The sequence below is a fragment of the Bos grunniens genome, chromosome 5 (assembly GCF_055505025.1).
Source record: "Bos grunniens cultivar Pamir isolate PY7600 chromosome 5, Bosgru_T2T1.0, whole genome shotgun sequence".
Taxonomy (NCBI): Eukaryota; Metazoa; Chordata; class Mammalia; order Artiodactyla; family Bovidae; genus Bos; species Bos grunniens.
This window is the reverse complement of record NC_141169.1, coordinates 86,631,014-86,657,797: the sequence shown is the minus strand read 5'-3', so window position 1 is coordinate 86,657,797 and position 26,784 is coordinate 86,631,014. Positions and strand designations below refer to the sequence as shown.

General features: G+C 39.4%; 1 protein-coding gene across 44 annotated transcripts in view; it reads right to left on the bottom strand.

The window, feature by feature from the left end:
* Window positions 1-26,784, bottom strand: part of SOX5 (SRY-box transcription factor 5) — a 1,169,920-nt gene that overhangs the window by 980,294 nt on the left and 162,842 nt on the right. For all 44 annotated transcript variants that reach the window (XM_086401754.1, XM_086401750.1, XM_086401772.1 and 41 more), the window contains exon 2: window positions 20,581-20,661. The gene's annotated coding sequence lies outside the window, so the exon portion shown is untranslated. The remainder of the gene's footprint in view (window positions 1-20,580; window positions 20,662-26,784) is intronic.

Genomic DNA, 26,784 nt, shown 5'->3' with positions numbered 1-26,784 from the left:
ATTTTCCAGGCAAGAATACTGGATTGGGCTGCCATGACCTCCTCCAGGGGATCTTGACCCAAGGACTGAGGCCACATCCCCTGCAACTCCTACACTGCAGGCAGATTCTCCACCTACTAAACCACCCGGAAGCCCAAATGCAACATATACAATACAATAAATACATCTTACCCTAAAAGTTTCAAATGAAAACAGCAAAGGAGGAAAGAAAGGGCTTTTATGATTAATTTTACAGGCAATGTTTTCCATGCACTTACATGAAGTTAAGGATAGCAAAATATTCTTAAAAACATCCTGCACTGAGAAAACATAAAACTATGAGTGGCTTAGTTAATGATACACAATAGCATTTCAGAACTCAGACTCTGACCACCATTAATTCATTAGGGGAAAGGTAACTGGAAGAAATGGCACCCCACTCCAGTACTCTTGCCTGGAAAATCCCATGGATGGAGGAGCCTGGTGGGCTGCAGTCCATGGGGTCTCCAAGAGTCGGACACGACTGAGCGACTTCACTTTCACTTTTCACTTTCACGCATTGGAGAAGGAAATGGCAACCCACTCCAGTGTTCTTGCCTGGAGAATCCCAGGGACAGGGAAGCCCAGTGGGCTGCCATCTATGGGGTCTCACAGAGTCGGACACGACTGAAGTGACTTAGCAGCAGCAACTGGAAGAAAATGGAAGACGGCAGACTGCCTGAATCTATGCCCAAGCATTTTCTCATTAGAGTCCTGAAATTCTTCAAAGTGTGTTTTATCACTTACAACCAGGGAAACCCTGCAACTCTTCTGGCAAACCATACCCCTTCACACTAAGTGACAAAAAAGGGTAGAAACATCAGAGAAATGTCTGTCGAGAGAAGACAAGCCTGTTCTCACCTGAGAAAGAAAAAAAGAAGGTCATCAAGACTCTTCCTATAGCTGAGCGAACCCCAGACACAGGACAGAGAATGCCAGGTACATATCAGCTTCCCACTCACTGTTGCTAAACTCTACTGATTTCAATAATCTGCACAGAGGCTGCCTCCCAAGCCTTATTTGTGTAGGCACCTCCCTCCTCCCATGTAACTCAGTCAGTAAAGAATCTGCCTACAATGCAGGAGACCTGGGTTCGATTCCTGGGTCAGGAAGATCCTCTGGAGAAGGAAATGGAAACTCACTCTAGTATTCTTGCCTTGAGAATCCTATGGACAGAGGAACCTGGTAGGTTCCCAGTCCATGGGGTTGCAAGAGTCAGACACAACTTAGCGACTAAACCACCACCTCCCTCCCCCAATGGCATTGCCATTCCCAGCCAACACCTGTTGACTGTCGAAACCAAACAGAAGAAGTGGCTACTACTGGGGAGAGATGTGAAGGTTCTTGACATTTGAAGAGATGAGCCCAGGGCAGGTGTGGTTATTCCTACCTCTCCTCTGCTCTCAGGCATTGGGTAGTGATGTTGTTTAATCACCAAGTCGTGTCCAAATCTTTGTGACCCCATGGTCTGTAGCCCACTAGGCTCCTCAGTTCAGTCACTCAATCACGTCTGACTCTTGCAACCCCATGAATCGCAGCATGCCAGGCCTCCCTGTCCATCGCCAATTCCCAGAGTTCACCCAAACTCATGTGTATTGAGTCGGTGATGCCATCCAGCTATCTCATCCTCTGTCGTCCCCTTCTCCTCCTGCCCCCAATCCCTACAAGCATCAGAGTCTTTTCCAATGAGTCAACTCTTTGCACGAGGTGGCCAAAGTACTGGAGTTTCAGCCTCAGCATCAGTCCTTCCAATAAACACCCAGGACTGGTTGGTCTCCTTTAGGATGGACTGGTTGGATCTCCTTGCAGTCCAAGGGACTCTCAAGAGTCTTCTCCAACACCACAGCTCAAAAGCATCAATTCTTAAGCGCTCAGCTTTCTTCACAGTCCAACTCTCACATCCATACACGACCACTGGAAAAACTATAGCCTTGACTAGACGGACCTGTGTTGACAAAGTGATTCCTCTGCTTTTTAATATGCTATCTAGGTTGGTCATAACTTTCCTTCCAAGAAGTAAGCGTCTTTTAATTTCATGGCTGCAATCACCATCTGCAGTGATTTTGGAGCCCAAAATATAAAGTCAGCCACTCTTTCCACTGTTTCCCCATCTATTTCCCATGAAGTGATGGGACCAGATGCCATGATCTTGGTTTTCTGAATGTTGAGCTTTAAGCCAACTTTTCACTCTCCTCTTTCATTTTCATCAAGAGGCTTTTGAGTTCCTCTTCACTTTCTGCCATAAGGGTGGTGTCATCTGAATATCTGAGGTTATTGATATTTCTCCCGGCAATCTTGATTCCAGCATGTGCTTCTTCCAGCCCAGCGTTTCTCGTGATGTACTCTGCATATAAGTTAAATAAGCAGGGTGACAATATACAGCCTTGACATACTCCTTTTCCTATTTGGAACCAGTCTGTTGTTCCATGTCCAGTTCTAACTGTTGCTTCCTGATCTGCATACAGGTTTCTCAAGAGGCAGGTCAGGTGATCTGGTATCCCCATCTCTTTCAGAATTTTCCACAGTTTATTGTGATCCAAACAGTCAAAGGCTTTGGCATAGTCGATAAAGCAGAAATAGACGTTTTTTCTGGAACTCTCTTGCTTTTTCGATGATCCAGCGGATATTGGCTCTTTTGTCCGTGCCAATTTCTTTGGCAAAATTGGGTTGCCATACCTATTTTATTAAGGCATTCACCAAGCTGTACAATTGGCATTTATACAAATGGCAATAACCCAATCAGACTTGAGAAAACATGTGTAAGTCTTTTGTGGACACGTCTGGAATAGTAAGTACCTGTAAGAGCTGATCAATGCCCATGAAGGTATGAGCAAGAGGGTGTCCTCTTGTTCACATTTCCCTGAAGTTAAAAATGACTATGTAAACACAGTAAATGTGCATTACGGCAAACAGCAAAAATAGTATTTTTATTTTTCCACCATCATGAATTCTTACTGGCTTTCTATAGAAGTCTAAAGTATTTTTTTCCAAATTACAACAGACGTTTTCACTGGATAGTGGGCTTCCAGAGGTCAGAAACAATCTTTTCTCCTCTAAAATAAAGCTTGATGATCTTACGGATTCTCAGTAAAGGCTTGTTGATTATGAGTATTCTACTAAGGCCAACTAGATACTGATGATCCTCCCACTTTTCTTCCCATCACTCGCTGTACCTTTCCTTAAAATGAAACTTGTTTTTAAATCATCAGGCCCTTTCTTCTTCCATAAATAAGAGCTTTATCTAAAATGTACCACTACAGGGGTGGAGACTACATGGATATTCACTCAGGCACAGAGACTGGAGGATGAAAACAGATAACACAGAACTGGATTTTTTTTTTTTGAGGGAGAGGGGTCCCACACTGAGTGGCATGTGGGATCTTAGATCCCCAACCAGGGATCAAACCCATAATTCCTGCATTGGAAGTGCAGTCTTCCAAGTGGAGAGTCAACCACTGGATCCCCAGGGAAGTTCCAATAACTGGAGGGTGTTTTTATTTTTAGAATTTTATTTTATTTTTTAATTTTATTTTACTTTATTTTTTAACTTTACAATATTGTATTGGTTTTTCCATTTTTTAAAAAAAGAGCTACTATCATCTTGTCAGCAGCCTCAGGTCTTTGGAACCCAGAAGCCACAAGTCAGTATCTGGTATCAGTCTTCTAGCAGGCTTAATCAAGGGAAATTTAAAAATAGTCATTTTAGAGATGAGAGCATTAATGATGACTCAAAGGAAGTAGAAATGATCAGCAAAAAAAAAAAAAAATTCTTTCCCTTTTGCACTCTGACTTTTCTGTGTGATGTCAAGTGTATGAGCAAGTTCTCTGGGTCTTACTTTCCTTATCTGTGAAGCTGCTGGATAAACCACTGAACTTCATTAACTGTCAATAATCCTAATAGGATTAAAGTGAAATATTTCTACATTTTGTGACCCTTAAAAGCCCCAGAGGGTGCCTAGCATGTGAAATAACACTATAGCATCCTCTTTATGGAAATAAACTATCAATAATGTGTATTCAGAACTGCTACTCCCTCATTCCCTATTCTGGGGCGCTAGAAAGAAGTACCCTGTGTTATTTTGCGGACCCTGACAGGCTGGTACCTTGTCACACTCCTGCTTCTAATCTTCTAGAACTCTCAATCTGAAACACTCTTTCAAACAGGCATTTCCTGGGTACCACTAGCACTGACATCAAACCTTCAGTTCAAAGGTCACATCTCTCTCCCACTCCCCTGCCATCTGTGTCTGGCCTGACCTCACCGAACGAAATGCCCTCTTTATCTCAAACAAGTATAGGCTGCTATGAGAAGGAGTCTAGAGAGGGAGATTATTGGTTGCAATTGTTTGAAAGATTCTAATAATTGCAAGCAAGGGATCCATCCTCTCATGTCACATAAGTTGGAAAATGGGTCAGACATAATGCATTTGGTTAAGTGTCTAAACTGAAAAGGTGCTATTTTATTTTAAATGGCATAGTCTTTACAAAGGCTAAGGTTACTGGTGCAATGCTCTCTCATTTTAAAATGTATCAGGGACATGCCCTCTGAGGGTCAGGCTTTCATTTGCGGATGTTAATTCTCAGCTGCCTGCTTCTCGTCCTTCATTGTACCCTGTGTCTTAGCTGGGCACGCTCCTGACTCCCTGCGCTATCCAGACGGTCCATGTAAATAGTGTTTATGTTAAGGAAGTCATGTTCAGTGTGACTGGAGCACACAGAAACTGATGTTGTTGTCACTTTAGATTAAGCTCTTATTTTAGTACAGGAGGCAATTGGAGCAGGCAGCTGAGTGGCCGAATGAAATATTCAGCTCATTTCATTTAGAGCTGCCCGGTTTCCATTGTTCATGCTGGCAAGTCTGGTTAACCCTGTTGGTGCTGGCGCATAGCAGCCCCCGACTCACTCACACACTCTCCAGCTAACATATCTTAGGTCATCCATCAACACACCTAGAAGTAATCTAGTGCAATAGGTAGGCACAGTCACCCCTGGACGCATCGTGATGAACTCCTGTCCATTTGGGTGTCCCAAATGAATGCTTTCAAAGGGGGATGTATGTGCACGGAGTGTAAATTTCCAGTTACAACTGGGAAATGGGTGAGCACTGAGATGCTTAGGACACCAGGTTTTCTTTTTTTGAGTCAGCCAAACTGTTAAAATGAAATAATGTGTTTACCAAGAGAAGATGTTGGGCTTTAAGTCCTGGGAACATGTTAAGTACTGCCCTGAGACAAGGAGCTGTTGAAAACACAGGTAGACACCAGCATCATCCCTAAACCAAGGCCCTGCTGCTGCTGCTGCTAGGTCACTTCAGTCGTGTCCGACTCTGTGAGACCCCATAGACGGCAGCCCACCAGGCTCCCCCGTCCCTGAGATTCTCCAGGCAAGAACACTGGAGTGGGTTGCCATTTCCTTCTCCAATGCATGAAAGTGAAAAGTGAAAGTGAAGTCACTCAGTCTTGTCTGACTCTTAGTGACCCCATGGACTGCAGCCTACCAGGCTCCTCTGCCCATGGGATTTTCCAGGCAAGAGTACTGGAGTGGGGTGCCATTGCCTTCTCCGAACCAATGCCCTAGCTACATAAATTATTGTTTGAAATGTACTATTTGGAAGGACTTGTGAATAGAGAGTCTTAATAACACTTTGCTACTTTCCTGGGAGTGCTGATTGTGTCCTGGCCATTTTTTAGAATTTAAGGCATCTGTTTAGAGACTCTCCCACCATTACAGAATAATTCAGCCCAACCAAAAAAATCAGCTTTTTTCTCCCTCTCCCCATCTCTCCTTCCCTCCCTCTCTCTCTTCCTGTCCTTACACATTCTCCTTCCTCCTCCTCCATCCTTCCTTTTCTGCACAACTTAAATCAGAAAAGGTGGTTGAGGGACATGATACAGTAAATATCATTTTCCTATATCAAGTCTCTGGTTAAGTTTTTCACCCATAAGAAAATGCTTTTAAAGTGAATGACCATCATTTCAAGATCCTGGGAGAATAGAAATTCTTCCTAGCTACAACTTACTGATATTACTTTATGTTCATATAAAGTACCAGTCATCAATGAACAGAATTAACTAATTGCTACTATGGAATCTGACTCAACTCCAAAAACACAGTGAAGGATAAATACACACTAGGCTCTGTGCTGGGCTAACAGTCACTTTAAACTTCATGGTATCTAAATATTTGATAATTATTCTGTAGATCCAGGTTTTCTGGAGCCTGAAAGCTTATGTGATTTTAGAAAGAGAAAACAAATTGAAATGTTTAACATGAAAGTGAATATTTAGTTACAATGGAAAAATCCTAACAAATTAGTACTTGAAAACGCTGAGATGTATCACAAACATCACAAAATCTGGGGAGAAAACACATAATACTCATATTAATTAACTCCCTGACCGTATTTCTCTAATACTTTTCTCTCCCACAGTTGTTAGCTGCATATTCTGATTGCCTCTTTGTAAATATTACTTTCTATAGAGAAAATGGAAAGATAATCCATTCTTTTATCTAGTGTGCTTACTTAAATTTTATCTTTAAATTCTTATTGAATTTTCTTTTACTTATTTACTTATTTGCTGAGAAGCATGTGGGATCTCAGTCCCCTGACCAGGATCAAACCTGCACCCCTTGTATTGGAAGCACAGAGTCTTAACCACTGTACCCCCAGGGTAGTCCTTTAAATTGTATTTTTAACTATTCATAATTGTGATTCAGAAAACATGCAACCGCATAATGCAAGATGCTTGCTGCCTATATTACTGCTATAAGTTTGTACCCTAAAAACGCAGATATTTGAGAAATTCTACTTATGCAATATTCATCAAAAAAGAAAAATTACACAGTGCATTAACAATACTATGAACTGCATTAGTCATTAAATTCCTAACAGGAGAGAACTTCTATTGTGACTAAGCATTGAAACAAACCAAAATCCAAACTGTTTATAACATTATACATCTAGTAACAAGAAAGGTTCTCCATAGGGTAGCTTCTGGCTCTGTACGTTTCAAATCTAGTTACAGTAGATGTCAGGACTGTAGAACGTGTCCATAGGATAATACGGCCTCTGTTTCCTTACTTGTGTGTCACATGGCTCCAGCAAATTGGCAAAGTGGAACATCATCAATAATGTCACTATACATGGAAGAGTAACATAACTATGTCCCATTTAATTTAAAATCACTGTATCACCAGCTTGATCCCCCTTTGGTAGACCCCCACTACCACCACCTTGGAGAAGGAAATGGCAACCCACTCCAGGATTCTTGCCTAGAGAATTCCATGGAGATTAGCCTGGCAGGCTACAGTCTATGGGGTTGCAAATAGTTGGACACGACTGAGTGACTAACACCACCACCAAAATAAAGCCGTTATCTCTCCAATGCCTTCACAAAACAGAAAAGGAATGGGGGGAGGTTAAAGTGAAGGCACTGGTCATAAACGATTGCAGTGAAAATAGCTTAGATTGCAAATTTTACAAAATATATGGTTCTTTGAATACATGGCCTATACAGCATCTCCAAGCCTGGGAAAGAACTCACAGGAATGAAGGGCCCTGAAGCTTAGTTTTCCCTCTAGTGAAATAATTTAGTTCTTTTCTGATTGAACAAATTTTTAAAATAATAAATATCAGATATTTGTCAATAATTGTAATTATAAGTATCTATTAAAGGAATCTTATTTTAAGACATAGAGTCCAATTGGTAATTAACAATAATTGAAGAATTCAAAAAAATACAAGAGAATGGTATTTGGAGAAAATTTTGTTTTTGGAATTATAAAACTGTTAGTACCAATTTTCTAAAAAAACAAAGACCTTCTGCGTCTAAAGTATAAACAAAATGTGGCATTAAACAAAAAAAAATTTTTTAATTGCCACACATTTCAGCTGCTAAAAAACAAGATAGCTGTTGAGAAGAGCATGCTGAGTTAGCCACTGGCAGGAAAACTGAGGAGATGCACATTTGGAACTCTGTTTTCCAAAAAGCCTATGGAATTAAATAAGAGAAGAAAGCAATTCCAAAATTTAATTTTGATAGAATTTTCTCCTCTGCTGACTCTCAGAAACGTACAAATTGCAATCTTATAACACATTATCTCTAAAAACTGCAAACACCTTATGTGTGTTATATAAACAGTTACAGCATATTTTTCCATTAAACAAAATATTAAATCAAAACATTCTATGTACTCATAATATTAAAAAAGGTTTCTATATTTTTAATATAAGGTTTTCATAGTGAGTTCATTCATTTGAATTATCTTTGAATATGCATTAGAAAGATACTAATTCTGCACACTCACATTGACTAAAAAGATAAAACATAAACTTGGAGTCCAATGATCAATTCTTAAATCCAATGCATAACTCAGCATGTTCATTAAAGCAACTAAACTTAACTAAAGTTTTCACAGACTCCTCAAACTATTCATTAAGAGTTTAAGGGAAAATTGATCTTAGATTTAGGAACCAAATCCCATTTGAAACTTTTGAGATGGATGCCCCAATCTTTAAAGTGGGTGAAATGATCGGCTTGTTAGCTTTTCAAACTTCGATGCCTTTCTAGTTTTCTTTTCTTCCTTCCTCCTCCTCTATTTTCTTGAAACCATAGGAACTGGGTGGCCCTGCCACAAAATTCTTAGCAAATGAAATGTGAATTAAAAAAATATATATTTCAAGACATCAAGTTTTTGAGGGAGGGTAGAAGAAGAATTAAGACGTTTTTAGAAAGTTGCTGAAGAATAGCAAAGCTAAAACCAAAGCACAAACTCTCAAAGGTTAGAAGAAGCAGATGTTAATGAACAGTACAAATTATAGTCAACTCAAAGTCAACAACAGGGAACATTCAAAGTCATTCCAATACATATACCAACAGACCAAATTTGTACCTGCCAAGTCTAGTTTCCTGTTTCACTTCTCTGGTATCTTAATCTAAACAGACAAAATGCTTCATTGCAATAGTATGGCTACCCAGATATATCCTAACTTCCATTTGCTATAAAGAAAAAAACAGCCAACCCATTCACATGTAACACACACACACACGTGCGTGCATTTTGATGAGTTTTTCTAAGTTGTACATTTCCAGAGGTTCAAATAACATATGCAACAGACATGAAACTTATTATCAGACAAAATATTTTAACAAAGCCTAAAGACTCTGATGCTGGGAGGGATTGGGGGCAGGAGGAAAAGGGGACGACAGAGGATGAGATGGCTGGATGGCATCACCGACTCGACGGACGTGAGTTTGAGTGAACTCCGGGAGTTGGTGATGGATAGGGAGGCCTGGCCTGCTGTGATTCATGAGGTCGCAAAGAGTCAGACACAACTGAGCGACTGAACTGAAAAATGACACAAATGTCATTGTCTAAACCAGGAGTATGGCCTGTGATCCAAATCAAGCTCACTAACTTTGAAATAAGAATGGTTTAATGAAAGAACATTTATAATCAATTTGATGACAGAGAACATTACCACTAAACTGCGACTAGGTGCAATGCCTCTGCTCTCAAAAACAAATACAGTTTTTCTCATTATTATACTTCTATATTAAAAGTTTACTCAATCATTGTATTTTGAACTATGTCAATAAAATATTTTTGGAAAAAATTTTTCCTGCTCTTAAAGAGGTTACATAATATCCTCAATTTCACCTGCTAGCCTAAAAATATAGAATATTTACTATCTGGTCCTTATAAGAAAAGGCTTGCAGATACTTAGTCTATCTAAAACAATCTAATCTACAAAATTGTTTTAGCCTCATCTATTCCAGCTCTTATAACATGGGTATGTATGCATGCATTTAGAGTGCATAGTATCAGTTCAGTTCAGTTCAGTCGCTCAGTTGCATCCGACTCTTTGTGGCCCCATGAATCGCAGCACGTATTATAACTACTCTCATAAAAGACTTACAACTATCTCCTGTGTGTGTGCTTAGTTGCTCAGTCACGTCCCACTCTTTGTGACCCTTTGGACTATGGCCTGCTAGGCTACTCTAAGCATGGGTATTTTTAGGCGAGAATACTGGAATGGGTTGGCATTTTCTCCTCGATGGGATCTTCCTGACCCTCCCAACTACCTCCTAATGCTCCCTAAATCATTACCAGGAAAAGACCACAATAACTACCCCTGAAAAGTAGACTTCTATGGAGAGTTCACAATTACAGATCACATTTATCTCATCTTCATAGTAAAATGAAAAAGAAGCACTGATTTTACCCTATAATTTAGTTTCAAAAAAAATAAAATTATAATGTCCAATGTTAGTGGAAGTGAAGACCAAAAAATCCATTTCTATATCAGCTATAGCAGTGTTGGATGGCACAGTCTATCTGGAAAGTCTATCTAGTAACAGATAACAAAATGCATTAAAATACTTACACAATTTGATATGGTAAATAAACTTTTGTGAATTCAAAAATATGAAAACATACATAAAGATGTTCAATAAACCATTACTTGCAACTGTGACATGATGTTACCATTTTTTTTCTTATCAATACCCCGACTATCCATCAAGTTATAGCAGGGAGAAATCTTGGCCCTATTCTTTCCTGCACACTAGGAGCCGATAATTTCCGCCCCTTAGTCTTCCACATCTTTTCTACTTCATCTCTACAGCTACTATGTTGGTTTAAGAACTTGCTATCCTCTTCTGGATTCCTGCAGTATCATCTTGGGACTAGATCTGGAAAATGAGATCTAAGCTTATACAATTTGGGGACCCTTTAAAGAAAAAGAAGGTAAATCTGTAAATGCAAAAGGTGTGTCACCAATGCTTCTATGAGAGAGGTTTAACAGAGGGGTAGTAATATAGAAATAGAAGTGCTCGTAATCAGCTGAAGCTAAAAGCTCATACTTTTGGCAAATTTTATGAAAACACAGGACCACAAGAATACATTTTGGAGTCTCCACCAAAACTGCTAGAGGTCCTTGCAAGCCAGGTGGGTTTTTTTTCTTTTTTTTTGAAGCTTTTTGGTATATCTGACCCCTTACCAAACACTTAGTTCTTGAAGCTTGCAATTTCTAAGCCACCCATCCCATCATATTGCTGATAATCAATTTTTCTAAAATGCAATTCTAAACATATTCCTGCCCCATTTGTAAACCCTTCTTGCCAAAAGGATAATTAGTACAAAGCACTCCATGATATCACCTCCACCTACTTCTCCAACTTCATTTTCTAGACATGCTGCATTATTTACAGTTCCTTATGATGGTATTTCAGTCATACCATACCTTAGCAAATGTTCCTGCCTCTAACTGTAATGTATTTTCTTCTCTTTTCTGGCTAAAAGATTTCTTCTTTTTTTCTGTTAAAATTCTTTACAAATCTGAAACTAGAGTTAAAAGCAATTTCTTTGGCCCATTCTCCTCCAGCTTTGTACTTAGCACACATTACAAGGACTTATCATGGTCTGTTTTCCCTAATAAATTACAGTCTCCTTCAAGGTGGAACCCTTGGCCTAGCCATCTTTATTTCCCAAGTGCCTGCATTAAGCACTCAGTAATCCTCAGCTGAACAAATGAATAGAAAAGGAAGAGAAGCAAATATACTAAAAGGTTACTATTATTCATTGTGGTTATTGGTATTGTTAGTAATTTTTTACCCTCATTTTAAAACATTTTTGCTATTTGGCTATATTTGTTTAAAATAAAATAAATAAATAAAATATAAATATAAAATAAAATTTTTATTAGAGGTTTCTTCTGATTTTCATTAGATCTAGTATCTAATTCTCTTAATTCTTTGCACACCTGTGCCAGGCTTATTTAGAGGGCCAACAGTCTACCTTACTTGAAATAATGTTTAGATTCCTATAAACAATTAGCTAAATAAGTATCATTAGTGCAGCTTCATTAAAGCATATTTTTCTTAAATATTTCTCAGTACACATATTTCTCAGTAAGTGAGCATCTATTAGAGTTTTGGCAAGAAAAATCTTAAAATGGACTTATTTCCATAGGTATATATTTCAAGCACTAACGGAAAGGAATAATAAAAATGTTTTGCCATCTGGAATAAAACAGCTCTAAATACTACAAGACTCAAATTATGTTCATATTCATGAAGACACATTTCCGAATCACTATTATAATTCCTATCTTCCACATAAGATGCACTAAAGAATTGTTTTTATAAGGAAAATATCCAAAACAATCTGATAATTTTCCTAAATATAACCCTCATTGAAGTTGAATATATTTTAGTAAAGCTATCATTATCATTATCCAGTAAATGCCTGCAGGAACTTCAGAGCAAACATTTTATTCATTTTCTTTTGCATGATCTAAATATGTTGCTTTATTACACACTGTTTAACTATGCTCTACATGAAACAGACCACGTACACGTGGCATATGTAGATACGAATACAGGTCAAGAACACAAACTGCAAACCACAGGTCACAGGAAGAACATCACCAAACTCACACTGACACCCTTTTAGTAGTTCCAGATCCAGGTGAATTCTTCACAATCTATACCTCTAGTTCAAGTACAAATTCATTTTCTAGTCCAGAGTATTACAGTTTTAGATTGAACCTCTTCACAAACCTGTTCCTTTGTGTAAGGTATAAAGTGTAAAGTTACTCCTTTGTGTAAGCTGTAAGGTTATTACAAGTTCATGAGAGAGTTTGACCTATGTCTTAGTCTGAGCTCCTTCTTTGGGTGGATCCATGCCCCAGCCAATCTGATGGGTTGTTTAAAGGAAAACTAGCATTCTCCTCTTTGCAGAGGACTGCGTGCAAAAGTTGCCTGAGATGAACTGTGGTACAGCAGAAAGAACTCAGCTAGAGAGTCACAATGTCATGGCGTGGAATCTCCACAATGGCATTTCAAGGGCTGTGTGACTTTCAAGTTATTGAACCTCTTTGAACCCTAGTGTTATGGGCTGAATGGTGCCTCCCTCCACTCCAAATTCACATGATAAAGTCCTAACTCCAGGTATCTCAGTCTGACATTTGTTTGCCCTTTTTTTTTTCTTTTTATTTTTTAAACACTATTATTTTTCTCATTAACAGACTTTATTTCTGTCTTAGGTTTATGAAAAAATTGAAAAAAAACATAAAAAGTTCTCAAATACTCCCTTCTCCCCACCCTCAGTTTACCCTGTTATTAACATCTTACACTGGTATGATACTTTTTTTTTTCCACAGTTGATGAACCAATACTGAAATGATTATTAACTAAAGTCCATTGTTTACATTTGAGTTCTTCTTTTGTGTTGCACGCCTCTGTGTACTTTGACAAATACAGAATGGCATGTCTCCACCATTACAGTATCATGTTCAATTCAGTTCAATCGCTCAGAAGCCCCATGGCACCCACTATAGTACCCTTGCTTGGTACATCCCATGGACAGAAGAGCCTGGTGTGCTACAGTCCATGGGGTCATAAGAGTTGGGCACAATTTACTGACTAAATTAATTATTTGTACTTCTCTGGTGGCTCAGCTGGTAAAGAATCCACCTGCAATGCAAGAGACCTGGATTTGATCCCTGGGTTAGGAAGATCCTATATAGGATTCGGGCCCAGACTAATGACCTCATCTTTGCATAACTAATTATATATGCAATGATCTACTTTTAAATGTCCCAGTGATACTAATTCTGTACTAACTGATCCACAAAACAGAATCATAGGGAACACTTCCAAACTCATTCTATGATGCTAGCATTCAGTTCAGTTCAGTTCAGTGGCTCAGTCGTATCCGACTCTTTGCGACCCCATGAATCGCAGCACGCCAGGCTTCCCTATCCATCACCAACTCCCGGAGTTCACTGAGACTCACGTCCATCGAGTCAGTGATGCCATCCAGCCATCTCATCCTCTGTCTTCCCCTTCTCCTCCTGCCCCCAATCCCTCCCAGCATCAGAGTCTTTTTCAATGAGTCAACTCTTCGCAAGAGGTGGCCAAAGTACTGGAGTTTCAGCTTTAGCATCATTCCTTCCAAAGAAATCCCAGGGCTGATCTCCTTCAGAATGGACTGGTTGGATCTCCTTGCAGTCCAAGGGACTCTCAAGAGTCTTCTCCAACACCACAGTTCAAAAGCATCAATTCTTCGGCGCTCAGCCTTCTTCACAGTCCAACTCTCACACCCTTACATGACTACTGGTAAAACCATAGCCTTGACTAGATGGACCTTTGTTGGCAAAGTAATGTCTCTGCTTTTGAATATGCTGTCTAGGTTGGTCATAACTTTCCTTCCAAGGAGTAAGCATCTTTTAATTTCATGGATGCAGTCACCATCTGCAGTGATTTTGGAATATCATGTATGATATGATAAAGCTTAACTGCCATAAAAACCCCGTGTTCCATGTATTCATTCTTCCCTTTGTTTCTCCTTTCTCTACCTCTGTAGTTTAGGTAATATAAATGATCCTGTGTTTTTAATTTCAAATTCCATTTGTTCATGTGGTATATGGGAAATCGATTTACTTTTGTATTTTAGTCTAATGTAGAAGCAATTCTTATCCAGGAGTCTTTTTATAAATTATTTTGAATTTTCTACATAGACAATTATGTAGCCTGTCAACAGTTTCATTTTTCTCTTTCCCTATCCAAGAAGTGAAGTCGCTCAGTCACGTCAAACTCTTTGCGACTCCATGGCCTATACAGTCCATGGAATTCTCCAGGCCAGAATATTGGAGTGGGCAGCCTTTCCCTTTTCCAGGGGATCTTCCCAACCCAGGGATCAAACTAGGTTTCCCACATTGCAGGCGGATTCTTTACCAGCTGAGCCACAAGGGAAGCCCCTTCCCCATCTGTGTGTATACATACATATTTTTTCTTCTCTTAATATATTAGCTAGGAATTTCCAGTATGATGTTGAATAGGAGTGGTAAGAGGAGACATCACTGTCATATCCCAGAGTGACAGGAGAAGGAATCTAGTTTCTCATCATGGTGTATGCTTTTAACTGTAGGTTTCTCTATTCCTAGATGCTTGAAAGTTTATCATGAATGCATGTTGGATTATGTGATAATGCTTTTCTTATCTATTATTATAATAATATGATTCTTCTTCTTTCAGTTCAGTTCAGTCATTCAGTCGTGTCCAACTCTTTGTGACCCCATGAACCACAGCACGGCAGGCCTCGCTATCCATCACCAACTGCCAGAGTCTACTCAAACCCATGTCCATTGAGTTGGTGATGCCATCCAACCATCTTGTCCTCTGTCGTCCCCTTCTCCTCCTGCCCTCAATCTTTCACAGCATCAGTGTCATTTCAAATGAGTCAGCTCTTCGCATCAGGTGACCAAAGGACTGGAGTTTCAGCTTCAACATCAGTCCTTCAATGAACACCCAGGACTGATCTCCTTTAGGATGGACTGGTTGGATCTCCTTGCAGTCCAAGGGACTCTCAAGAATCTTCTCCCAGACCACAGTTTAAAAGCATCAATTCTTCTGCACTCAGCTTTCTTTATAGTCCAACTCTCACATCCATACATGATTAGATTTTTTTTCTTTAGCTATTAATATGATAGACTATAGCAATTGATTTTTGAATGATGAATGACAGTTGCATATTTGGGATAAATCCTGTTTGATCATGGTGCATATTTTTTGTATACAATACTGGATTCAACTGCTAGATATTTTGCCTACTTTTGATATTGGCTAATTCTTTGCCAACAAAGGTCTGTCTAGTCAAGGCTATGGTTTTTCCAGTGTTCATGTATGGATGTGAGTGTTGGACTGTGAAGAAAGCTAGCTTCTCCAGGGGATATTCCCTACCCAGGGAATGAACCTAGGTCTCCTGCATTGCAGGCAAATTCTTTACCAACTGAGCCACCAGGGAAACCCAATCCTATATAACTGGTTTTATACAGCTAAACTAAACTACAACAGCTAGCTTCCTCAAATGTTAAATCCTTACTATAAAGGATGCAGTGCCATTATATGCATTTAAACCCACAACACAGATATTCAAAAAAGGGTAGGCAATATTTTTTATCACACAGGATGTAACATTTGAGGTATTTCATTTCCTTGAATCTTACTTCTTTCTCCATTCAGTCAGACAAGTTGCTAAATTATTGGCAAGAACTGGGAGATTAGGATTGACATACACACACACACACACACACACACACATATACACACACACATACATACACACACACTACTATCTATTTCACACAATGTATAAAATAGAAAACTAATGAGAACCTACTGTAGAGCAATAAAACTCTACTCACTGCTCTATCTTATCTAAATGAGAAGGATATCTGAAAAGGAGGGGATATATATATATATATACAGCTGATTTACTTTGCTGTACAGCAGAAACTAACACAGCATTGTAAAGCAACTATATTCTAATAAAAATTTTTTTTAAAAAAAGAAAAGAAAATTGTTGGCAGAGGAGGGAAGCATGGGGGATATAGGGGTGTCAATTACTGAATTTTGAGTTTCAAAAGTCTAAGACTGAGAAATTAGAATGACTCTCATGCATTGAAAATAGACTTAAAAGAGATCCTCCTATTTACTCAGGTAAAATCATATTTAGATACTTTTGAGTGGAAGATAAGGTAGTCAAGCCATGTACAGATATTAGTGAATCTCAAAGCAAACTGCCACTGGGGTGGCTAAACCTTTATCCCTCCCCCAACCACTCTCACTCTTCCTGCTGCTGCCTAGTCGCTTCAGTTGTGTCTGATTCTGTGGGACCATACAGACTACAGCACACCAGGCTCCTCCGTCCATGGGATTCTCTAGGCAAGAGTACTAGAGTGGCTTGCATGTCCTCCTGCAGGGGATCTTCATGACCCAGTGATCGAACCTGGGTCTTCTGCATTGCAGGTAGAGTCTTTACCACTGAGCCACCAGGGAAGCCTCTAACTCTTCCTCAGATGAGATCAGATCACTCACTCAGTCATGTCCAACTCTTTGTGACCCTATGAATCGCAGCACGCCAGGCCTCCCTGTCCATCACCAACTCCCGGAGTTCACTCAGACTCATGTCCATCGAGTCAGTGATGCCATCCAGCCATCTCATCCTCTGTCGTCCCCTTCTCCTCCTGCCCCCAAGCCCTCCCAGCATCAGAGTCTTTTCCAATGAGTCAACTCTTGGCATGAGGTTGCCAAAGCACTGGAGTTTCAGCTTCAGCATCATTCCTTCCAAAGAAATCCCAGGGCTGATCTCCTTCAGAATGGACTGGTTAGATCTCCTTGCAGTCCAAGGGACTCTCAAGAGTCTTCTCCAACACCACAGTTCAAAAGCATCAATTCTTCAGCGCTAGCTTTCTTCAAAGTCCAACACTCACATCCATACATGACCACAGGAAAAACCATGGCCTTGACTAGACGAACCTTTGTTGGCAAAGTAATGTCTCTGCTTTTGAATATGCTATCTAGGTTGATCACAACTTTCCTTCCAAGGAGTAAGCGTCTTTTAATTTCATGGATGCAGTCACCATCCGTAGTGATTTTGGAGCCCAAAAAAATAAAGTCTGACACTGTTTCCACTGTTTCCCCATCTATTTCCCATGAAGTGATGGGACGGGATGCCATGATCTTCGTTTCCTGAATGTTGAGCTTTAAGCCAACTTTTCACTCTCCACTTTCACCTTCATCAAGAGGCTTTTTAGTTCCTCTTCACTTTCTGCCATAAGGGTGGTGTCATCTGCATATTTGAGGTTATTGATATTTCTCCCGGCAATCTTGATTCCAGCTTGTGTTTCTTCCAGTCCAGCGTTTCTCATGATGTACTCTGCATATAAGTTAAATAAACAGGGTGACAATATACAGCCTTGACGAACTCCTTTTCCTATTTGGAACCAGTCTGTTGTTCTATGTCCAGTTCTAACTGTTGCTTCCTGACCTGCATACAAATTTCTCAAGAGGCAGATCAGGTGGTCTGGTATTCCCATCTCTTTCAGAATTGTCCACAGTTTATTGTGATCCACATAGTCAAAGGCTTTGGCATAGTCAATAAAGCAGAAATAGATGTTTTTCTGGAACTCTCTTGCTTTGTCCATGATCCAGCGGATGTTGGCAATTTGATCTCTGGTTCCTCTGCCTTTTCTAAAACCCGCTTGAACATCAGGAAGTTCACAGTTCACATATTGCTGAAGCCTGGCTTGGAGAATTTTAAGCATTATCTTACTAGCGTGTGAGATGAGTGGAATTGTGCGGTAGTTTGAGCATTCTTTGGCATTGCCTTTCTTTGGGATTCGAATGAAAACTGACCTTTTCCAGTCCTGTGGCCACTGCTGAGTTTTCCAAATTTGCTGGCATATTGAGAGCAGCACTTTCACAGCATCATCTTTCAGGACCTGGAACAGCTCAACTGGAATTCCATCACCTCCACTAGCTTTGTTCGTACTGATGCTTTCTAAGGCCCACTTGACTTCACATTCCAGGATGTCTGGCTCTAGGTCAGTGATCACACCTAGTGGAGCTTAAATGATCAGATGTTAAACTAGGAGATTCAATTAAGGCACCTTCATTGAACAGGCATGAAATTCCAAAGAAAAGGGCTAGACCAAAACCAAAAATTTTTTTAAAGTCCTAAGAACTGGCTGCATGCGTAGTAAGTCATTTCAGTCATGTCCAACTCTTTGCAACCCTATGGACTGCTAGGCTCCTCTGTTCATGGGATTTCCCAGGCAAGAACACTGAAACGGGTTGCCACGCCCTCCTCCAGGGGATCTTCTGAGATCTCTTTTGTCTCCTGCATCGGCAGGCAAGTTCTTTAACACTGGGAAGAACAGGTTGGATGGCTCTAAAACCCAACAAGACAACATAAAGGATCAAAAGAACAGAGGTGAGGAGAAGCATTATGGAATGGTTCTTGGATTGAGCTGCTGCCCTGTGCCAAGCCCCACCTCACTGAAGCAGGGGGGCTAGAAGGGGCTATTTTCTCTCTCAGGTCTTTAGGGAGGCCTCAAAAGAACAGTTTAGATAGCATGGATGTGCCCCCTGGAGCTTAGGAAACCTGACAGATTGCAGACTGGCTCCCACCTTGGGAATCTCGAGGACAAGGAGGAGGTAAGGAATGGCTCAGTAATTTGAGAAGTACCCTTCAGCCCTTGGAGGTTCACGAGATGTGTGTTTTCGTGATGCAGGTGTGAGCCGAGGGTGACAGAGCCAGCCTGAAGCCCAAGATGGCCGCCTGGAAGTATTCTTTATATACTCAACATGAGTTCATGTGGGCTGGACTAGCCGAAAACCAGGAGATGAGTAGGGAGTGGACAGCTACAGGAGAAGCCCTGTCCAAGCCAGGAGAGTTAAAGACAAATGGACCAACAGGGGAGCCACCAAAGTCCCCCCAGAGTAGCCAAATGACTCTCAGTTTTAAACATCTGCCAGGCCCTGAAAGCTGGAGACAGGTTAACATGGTACCTGTTCACATAAAAAACATCGCTAAGCCACTCATTTCCTTTTCTTTCCCTTGTTTCAATCCCTTAGGATTTAGCGATAGCAGCCAGCAAATGGGGGAGGAGGTGACAGATAGAGAAAGAAAACAGCACACCCTCTCCCTCTGCAAGAGCCCAATCCAAATATGGACCTCAGAGAGGGGATGAGAGATGATTTGATATTAAATGAACTTGCAAGCTACTATTATAGCCTGAGATCGGACCATTCTAATTTCTGAATGTAGACAATGTTTGTGATTTAAAATGTAGATATAAATTTTTTAAATCTAAGAGTAATCTTACTAGGTATGGAGCCTACTTGAGGCCTAAATTTCATCCAAAGGCAAGAGAATATCCACTTCCCTTTTCCCAGTGCATTTTAAAGAAACAACAGGAAAAAAAATGTAAATTGTGTTTAGATTGATTTCCTAAGTTGTGCTGTTCAAAATATTTTAACAGGGTTGTTCAGTTGCTCAGTCATGTCCATCTCTTTGCAACTGCATGGACGGCAGCACGCCAGCCTTCCCTGTCCTTCACTATCTCTTAGAGTTTGCTCAAACTCATATCCACTGAGTCGATGATGCCATCCAACCATCTCATACTCTGTTGCCCCCCTTCTCCTCCTGCCCTCAATCTTTGCTAAATATGATGGTATAAAATAATGGCAGATGGAATGGATTTTCTTTCTTGGATGAGGTCTGGACCTTTGAAATGACTAAGTGATATATCGCAGGTGGACCTGACCAGGTCTGCCAAGGACTGCCTGGAGTAGCATGACCAGGAGCAATAGAACAAGGCCCAGGGGCTTCACAGTGTCATGCAAGGAGCACAGAGCTCTATGCCACCCCAGAGACTTTCTTCTGGTTCAGCAGCAGCACACCATCATGCATCCAGGGAGTATCTGGAAGAAGCCAAGAGAAGGAAAGGAAAAGATGCTCAAAGAAAGATCAAGGTGTGCCTCAGCAGTGGCTCATGAGTGCTGATGCAGGATAAGAGGACAACCATGACTCGTGGAGAGATGAGAGCATAGGAGCAGATACGTCACCCCTCACCTTCAAAATCTTACCTAGAATTAGGATGCAACCTCAAATTGCTTCCACGTGGCCAAAGGGTTAATATATAATTTAGATCTAACTGTAGAAAATAAAACAAGTTACATTCCTTGCACACTCAGTTGTGTAGACACATACCTGCCACGCGTGGTGAAGCTTGTCCAACACTTCTAAAGATCCTCTTGAAGTGTGTCTTTACACCGTGGATGATTAAGAAGCCTACAAGAGAATCAGAGCTAAGTCACTTAGAGGCAGTTTCTTGGGGTGAGGAGGTTGACTCTTAATTTTTGCTGTGTGGGGAAATGCCAGTGGATGGTATTCAACTGAGCCTGACACACTACACAACATCCACTACTACAGAACTCTTAAATTCCATCTAGAACATTATAGAACCATCAGCAGAAGGAAAAAAATAGAATGAACCAGCTTGTTTCGTCTGATTTTGAAAATCAAATGTTCCAAATCCCAGGAGAAAACATAGGAAAGGGGAGGTAAAACGGGGAACTTGAGGTTCCTATCCTAAAAACTCTGGAATTTTTAAAAGCATAAAGTCCATTACTAATGAGAAAATGAAAGTAGCTCAGTCGTGTCTGACTCTGAGACTCCATGGACCATAGCCTGCCAGGCTCCTCTGTCCATGGAATTCTTCAAGCCAGAATACTGGAGTAGGTAGTCATTCCCTTCTCCAGGGGATCTTCCCAACCCAGGGATCAAACCCAGGTTTCCTGCATTGCAGGTGGATTCTTGACCATCTGAACCACCAGGGAAGCCCAAGAATACTGGAATGAGTAGTCTATCCCTTCTCCAGGGGATCTTCCCAAGCCAGCACTCAAACTGGCGTCTCCTGCATTGCAGGTGGATTCTTTACTACCTGAGCTACCAGGGAAGCCCGTTTCTAATGAGAGAAGAAACATAAATCCAAGTAAGGGAATAGATTGCGGTAGGCAGTCCTATTTTAGAGACAGTGTTCAAGGGAAAAGTCGCTCTGCTCAGGTAACATTTGTGCAGAGACCAGGACAAAGTGAGCAACTGGACAGAGGCGCTTTCCATGCTGTGGGGACAGCGAGAACAAAGGCGCTGTGGTAAGAGCCCAGGAACAGCAAAAAGGCCACTGCGCCTGCAGTGGAATATGTCCAGGAAAGACAAGCAGGATGTGAAGGAAGTAGGAAAGGGCCGAGGAAAGGCTTCGAATTTTAATCTAGAAGCCATTAGAAGGCTGTCTTTGTCTTTAATCAAATATTATAACGTGACACCACTGTGTATTTGCATGCATTTCTCAGAAATAATAGAGAGAAATCCCCTATATCTTTTACCCTGTTTCCCTCAAGGGTAACATCTTACAAAGCTACAGTCCAATACCAAAACCGAGAGATTGGCATGGGTAGAGTTAAGATACAGAATATTTCCATCACCAGAAGAGTCCCTAAGATTGTCTTTTGAGAGCCCTCCTATCCCACCTCCTTCTTAAACCCTGGAAACCACTAGTGTACAATTTCTATAGTTTTGCCATTTCAAAATTATCATACAAATGAAATCATACACAAATCTCTGGTGATTCATCCAGGTTGGGTATCAATACTTTGTTCAGTTATATTGCTCAATAGTGTTCTCTGGTCCAGATCATTTAACCATTCATCCACTGAAAGCCACTACACTATTACGCTATTTCTAGTTTGGTGTTATATAAGCAAAGTTACTATAAACATTGGCACACAGGCTTTTGTATGAGTAGAAGTTTTCCTTTCTCTGAGACAAATGCCCACAAGAGCAACTGCTGGATTCTATGGTCATTATAAGTTAAGTTTTCTTTAAAAACCTGTCAAACTGTTCTGTAAAACGTTCTATATCATTTTACATTCCATCAGCCATGCATGAGTGAGCTGGTTTCTGCAATCCTTGCCAGCATTTGGCATTGTCACTATTTCTTATTTTAGCCATTCTGCTGTTCTCTAATGATTAATGATGTTGAACATCTTTTCATGTGCTTAGATGCTAGCTGTATATATCCTTTCCCATGAAATGTTCCTTCGTGTCTTTGGTCTATTTTCTGATTGGATTGTTTCATTTTTTTATTGAAGCATTTTGAAAGATTATATTCTTAATACTAATCCTTACTACAAGTCTAAATATATAGTCTGAAACTACTTTCTCACAGACTATAGATTATCATATTCTTAACACGGTATTTCACAGAGTCCAGTTTTCTGATTGGATTGTTTCATTTATTTTATTGGTTTTGAAAGATTATATTCTTAATACTAATCCTTACTACAAGTCTAAATATATAGTCTGAAGCCACTTTCTCCCAGCCTGTAGCTTATCATATTATTAACAGGGTATTTCACAGAGCCCCAAGTTTTTAATTTTGGTAAGTTGAATTTATCAATCTTTCATTTTATGAATCATGGTTTTGATACAAAGTCTAAAAACGCTCTGGCTTGCCCTGGATCCTGAAGATGTTCCAATTTTTTTCATAAAAATTTTATTTTTAACTTTTATCAATACATTTAAGTTCTTGATATATTTTGAGTTAATTTTTGTATAAGTCTAAGACAGGTGACCCACTCCAGGGTTCTTGCCTCGAGAAACCCAGGCATGGGGGAGCCTGGTGGGCTGCCGTCTATGGGGTCGCACGGAGTCGGACACGACTGTAGCGACTTAGCAGCAGCAGCAGCAGCAAGACAGGTGAAGTTTCACTTTTTGCTTATGGATGCTCAACAGCTTCAGTACCATTTGTGGAGAAGGCTATGCTTCCTCCACCGAACTGGTTTTGCACCTTTGTCAAACATCAGTTTATATTTGTGTGGGCCAATTTCTGGGCTCTCTGTTCTATTTCATTGTTATACACATGTATCCCTCTGCCAAACTCTCATAGTCTTGATTACTATAGCTGTATGATAAATCTTCAAATTGAGTAGATTAATTCTTCCCACTCTATTCTTCTATTTAAAAATTCTTATAACTATTCTGATTTCTTTGCCTTTCCATAAAATTTTTAGAAAAATCTGATCTACAAAAAAGAAAAATTGTGCTGAAATATTGATACAAACTGTGTTAAACCTGTACATCAAAGAGAATTGATATGTTTGTTATGGTGAGTCTTCTAATCCATTAACATGGTATATACCTATTTATTTATATTTTCAATCAGTACTGTATGACTTTTAGCATATAGTCCTACACATGTTCTGTTAGATTTATAACTAAATATTTAAATTTTTGAGTGATTATAAATGGTATTGTATTTTTAATTTTGGTGCCCAGTTGTTCCTTGTTATTATACAGGAATATAGTTGATTTTTGTATGCTTATCTAATATCCTACTACCTTGCTGAACTCACCTATTAGTTTTGAAAGTTTTTTTTTTTAAGTCCCCTAGGGTATTCTACATAAACAATCATGTCACCTGAAAATAGGGACAATTTTATTTCTGATTCCATTCTGATCTCTATGATTTTAATTTCCTTCCCTTATCTTTTTGTACTGGCTGGAAGTTCTAGCAATATATTAAGTAAAATTGGTGAGTGCAAACATTCTTGACCTTGTTCCTTATCTGAGGAGAAACAATTCAGTCTTTCATCATTAAGGGTAATGTTAGTTATAGAATTTATGCAGTCTTTTTCAGATGCTTGGTGTCAAGGTGAAGTTCTCTGTTCTCATTTTTCTGAGAATGTTTATCATAAATGGTTGATTTTGTCAAATGCTTTTTTCTGCATGAATGGATAGGATCATATGGTGTTTCTTCTTTAGCCTGTTAACAAGGTGAATTGCAAGTACTGAACCAACTTTGATCCCTGGAATAAATCCTACTCAGTCATGGAATGTATATATTGCTGAATTCTATTTGTTACATATACTGCTGAATTCTATTTGTTAATATTTTATTAAGGATCCTTATGTCCATGTTCATGAAGAATATTCTCTCTAGTTTTCTTTTTTGTTCTATCTTTATCAGGTTTTGGTATCTCAGTAATACCACTTTCCTAAAATGAATGGTTTTCTGGAAGAGATTGTATAGAACTGATGCTAAACTTCTTTCAATGTTTGTTAGAATTCTCTAGTGAAACCATCTGGGAGTGGATTTTTTTTTATTGTTAAAATTTTTTGTTCAATCTCCTTAAAAGTTTTAGGGCTATTCAAACTATCTATTTAGTACTGAGGGAGTTGGGAGGGATTGGGGGCAGGAGGAAAAGGGGACGACAGAGGATGAGATGGCTGGATGGCATCACTGACTGGATGGACATGAGTATGAGTGAACTCTGGGAGTTGGTGATGGACAGGGAGGCCTGGCGTGCTGCGATTCATGGGGTCACAGAGTCGGGACACGACTGAGTGACTGAACTGATGTCATTCGAGGAGTTGGTCCATTTCTTCTAAGTTGTCAAATTCATATGCATAGAACTGTTCCTAGTATACACATGTCCCTTTGATGTCTGCAGAGTCTGTAGTGATACACTTTATTTCATTCTTCACATTGGTGATTTGTGTCTTATCTGTTTTTTTCTTTGTCAGACTTGTGAGACGTTTGTCAACTTTATCAGTCTTTTCAAATAACCAGAATTTTTTCATTGTTTTTCTGTTTCCGATTTTATTAATTTTTGTTCTTATTATGATTTCCTTCATTCTGCTTGCTTTGGACTTCAGGTACATTCAGCTCTTCTAGGTTATCGAACTGTGAGTTTAGATTATTGATTAGAGACTTTTCCTTTTTTCTAATGTATGCATTTAATGCTATAAAACATGCCTTTCAGCACTTCTTTACCTGTGACCCACAAATTTCAATGGTGTATTTTTATTTTCAATCCATTCAATGTACCATGTTCCTTGAGACCTCCTTTACGGCCCATGGATTATTTATAATGTGTGTAGCTGAATTTCCAAGTGTTCAGAGATTTACATGTTATTTTTCTATTAATGATTTCTAATTTGATTCCATGGTAGTCAAAGAATACATTCTTTAAGATTTTAATTCTTTAAAAAATTTTGAGACTTGTTTTCTGAGCCAGGATATGGTCAAATATATTACATGTTCCATGGTCACATTAAAAGAATGTGTGTTCTGTTCCTGTGGGGTAGAGTGCTCAGTGAGTACCAATTAAGTCTGTTGGTCACTGATACTGAGTTTTTTAATATCTTTGCTGATTTTCTGACTAGTTTTCTATCCATTGATGAGATAGGGGCATTAAAAAATCTTCATTTATAAATCTATTTCTTTTTTAAAAAATATGTCATTTTTTTGCAACTCGGTAATTTAGGGCACACATCTTTAGGATGACTGAGTCTTATTGATGGTGCAACTCTTCTATCAATATATAATATCCCCCCTCTATCACAAGTGTCTACTGTATCCGATATTAATATAGCAACTCCTGCTTACTACTATTAATGTTTGCAAGATACTTTTTACCAATTCTTTATTATCAACTTGCCAATATCACTATATTTGAAGAGATTTATGCTTCCTTGGTGGCTCAGAGGTTAAAGCGTCTGCCTGGAATGCAAGAGACGTGGGTTCGATCCCTGGGTCGGAAAGATCCCCTGGAGAAGGAAATGGCAACCCACTCCAGTATTCTTGCCTGGAGAACTCCATGGAGAGTGGAGCCTGGTAGGCTACAGTCCATGGGGTCGCAAAGAGTCAGACACGACTGAGCGACTTCACTTTCACTTTCACTTTATGAAGATACAGCACTGTAGTTGGGTGCTATTTTTTTAATATGCTCTAACAATCTGTCTCAGTAAATCTGTCTCAATGTAAATTTAGACCATTTACATTTCATGTAATTATTGATATGTTAGGCCAGAAGCCAATAATTTCACTTTGTTTTTGGTTTTTCATTTCTCTGTTTTCTTTATCTTATTATCCTTAAACATTTTTTATAATTCAATTTTTATTTATCTATAATATTTTTGAATGTCTTTCTCTATAGCTTTTCTAGTGGTAGCTTTAAGTATGACATCAAACTACATAATATATCATAGTCCGAGGGTGTCATCGTATTAACTGTTTGAGTGAAATATGTCATGAAACATGTCCTACTGAATATTTCTGCAAAAATGTGAGATTTGGTAAATCAAAAATCTAAACATCAGAATAAATGTAGCTATATGAGATATGGTAGTTTTCTCCCTAGACAGTCCTATTTCCCCCTACCTAGAACTACATACACATTCATACCTCCACTAAAAAAGATAATTGAAATGTGAATTGGGATTAGTCAGGGGAAAAAATACATCACTCTGAATTGAAACACCAAGATTTCTGTCATTTGATGTATACTTTTTTGGATAGACAACTTTAAAGATAATGTTTAAGAGAATGTGTTTTATAATACAGTAAAGTGG